Source organism: Elephantulus edwardii, unplaced genomic scaffold, assembly GCF_000299155.1.
Source record: "Elephantulus edwardii isolate Elephantulus edwardi_28Jun2011 unplaced genomic scaffold, EleEdw1.0 scaffold00017, whole genome shotgun sequence".
NCBI classification, from domain to species: domain Eukaryota; kingdom Metazoa; phylum Chordata; class Mammalia; order Macroscelidea; family Macroscelididae; genus Elephantulus; species Elephantulus edwardii.
In genome coordinates, this window is record NW_006399767.1 from 30,364,765 (window position 1) to 30,367,849 (window position 3,085).

Below are 3,085 nucleotides of genomic sequence, written 5' to 3' on the forward strand. Positions count from 1 at the left end.
AAATTAAGAAAGTAGAGATTTGAGGGGGGAAGATAAAATGGACATGGAAGGTGCGAACCATGCTGTTATGTGCCTTCGAGTCACTTGCAACTCATTGCAACACTATGTGAAACAGCTCTGAAGCATGTCTTTTCCTGATCCATTCTCACTGACTCTGACACCCCCACCCCCATTGCCCTTGTTACTATTTCAATCTATCACACCCAGGGTCTTCCTCTCCTGTGCTGGCCCTCCACCCTTCCAAGCATGATGTCCTTCTCCAAGGACTGTTCTTTCATGGCAAAATCCTAATCTCCAAGGAGAAACTTTGTTTTGCCCTCTCCAAGACAAACCTGTTTGTTTTCTTGGTGATTCATGGTATGTTTAAAATCCTTCTCCAGCATGAAACCTCAAAGGCATCAATTATTTGCTTGTCATCCTCAGTAATTGTCCAGCTCTCTGATGTATAGCAAGCAATTGTGAAGACCACAGCCTGGTTCAGGCATACCTTATTCTCTAGACTGAGACCTGTTGCTTCTCAGTCCTCTGGAGAGGTCCCTGACAACAGATTTTCACAATGAAATTTGTCTTTTGATTTTCTGACTGCTGGTGCCAAGAGTGTTGATTGAAGAGCCAAGTAAGACATAATTGTTAATAACCTCAATCTCTTCTCCCTTTATCATGGTACTGTCAGTTGGCCTAGTAATAAGGATGTTTTTCTTCTTGATGTTGAGCTTCAACTCATAGTGATGACTGTAGTCCTCAACCTTCTACAGCAAGTGCTTCAAGTCCTCCTCAGTTTCAGCAAGCAAGGTTGTGTCATCTGCATAATAAAGGTTGCTGATGAGTCTCCCTCCAATCCTTATGCCACATTTCTCCTCATAAAGCCCAGTCTCCCAAATGGTCTGTTCTGTATATTGACTGGAAAGGTATGGAGATAGGATGAATCCCTGACCCACTCCTTTACTGATTTTTAATCATGCCATGTGCCCTTGTTCTGTTCTGACGACTGCCTCCTGGTCCAAGTATAGGTTTCGCATTAGAACGATCAAGTGTTCTGGGATTCCCATTCTCCTAAAGTTTAGCCAGAATTTATTGTGATCCACACAGTCAAATGCCTTTGAATAGTCAGTGAAATACAGATAGACATTCCTCTGGTACTTCCTCTTTGCTTTCTGCCAAGATCCATCTGATATTAGTGGTAATGTCTCTAGTGCTACAACTTCTTCAGCTTATATTTCTGGTAGTTCCCTGCAGGGTTTTGCTTGCATGTGATATTATTCAATATCAACTGCCTTATTTTTTGGCAAGTCCTTCAAGGCAGCCTGCACCTCCTTCTTCATCACCATTGCCTCTTGATCATATCATGTTTCTTAAAATTTTTCAGTGTTAGCCAATTTTTTTGTGTGTGTAGTGACTCTGTATTATCCTTCCTTCTTCTTTTAATGCTTTCTGAATCATCGAGTATTCTGTGCATAGTATCCTTAAGTATTGCAACTCACGGCTTGAATTTTTTCTTTTGTTCCTGCCACAATAAATGCATCAAAGTCCAAAGTCTCTGTAAACGTTCACTAGAACTAAAAAAATCTAAAAAAAATTTTTTAAAAATGCCAAGCAAGTTGAACCCTTTTAATTTTCCAACTCCAGCTTCTTGCACAATACATTATGATACTTTGCTTTGTCTTCTTGAGCTGCCCTTTGAAATCTTCTATTCAACTCTTTATTTCTTCCCTTTTCTTGGCACTCTAGTGCAATATTCAGAGTCTCTTGTGAGATCCCTTTTTGTCTTTTCTTATTCCTCTGTCTTTGTAATGTCCTTTTGCATTTGTTATGGATGATATTCTTGATATCCTCCCATAGCTCTTCTGGCCTTCATTCATTACTGTTCAAGGCCTCAAACCTGATCTTGAGTTGGTTTTTAAGTGGTGGTATAGACTCAAGATATTATTTTGATTCCTGTGGATTTGATTTTACTTCCTTTCTTTAATTTGGACTTGCATATAAATAGTTAATGGTCTATTCCAGACTATTAACACCTGGCCTGGTTTTCATTGTTAATATTCAACTTTTCCAATGATTCTTTCTACAGATGTAATCAAGCTGATTCCTGTGCATACCATCCCATCAGGTGAAATCCATGCCTATAGCCTGGGCTTCATTTGCAATGAATAAATCATCAATTTTCTAGAATTCTATCATTCTATCCATGTTTTCTGACAACTATTCCTTTCTCTTGTTTCCCAACTTTTGCATTCCTGTCACCTATTATTATTAATTCATCTTGGCTGCATGTTTGATTGATTTCTGACTGCAAAAGTTGGCAGAAATCATCTATTTCCTTCTCTTTGGCTCTGGTTGTTGGTGCATAAATTTGAATCAGAGCTGTAGTAACAATTCTTCCTTATATGTGTATGGATATTATCCTGTCACAATGTTGTGTTTCAGATGGATCTAGAAATGGCCTTTGTAATTATGAAAGCAATCTTGTTTTTTCTCACCTTTTCATCTCTGTCATAATAGATAATATGATCATTAGATTCAGAATGTTTCATGTCAATCCATATCATTGTAGCAATACTTAATATGTCAATGTGTATGCATTCCATTTCTTTCTTTTTTTAAAATGTTTTTAATTTTTTTTCTGTTTCTTTCTTAACAATGTCCAGTTTTTCTACATTCATGCTTCTCACTTTGCTTGTGCCACTCATTAGTTTCTGCTTATGACTGCCCTTCCTACTTTGTGTTTCCAAATTTGAGGGCTCACCCTCAGTTACCATATCTCTTAGTCTGCTCTATGTGTGCTCTGTCATACATAGGGGTTTTGAAGGCTTCTTGTATTTGGAAACGGATGGTCAATAATCATTACTTTGCTGAGGAGTGCTCTTGACTCAGTTTTTCTCTTTCCTAGTTCAACAGTGTGTGCATGGAGATGACCTTCAGTTTGACAAGGCAAAGAGGAAAGAACTTTTCAAATTCCTATTTACTATTTAAAAATTATGTGAGTAAATTCAATTTACTTTTATTTCATTTTATTGATCTTCTTGCTAAAACAATTTAAGTCTCCTGCAGTGTAAAGAACTCCCTAGAAAATCTAACTATATTATAT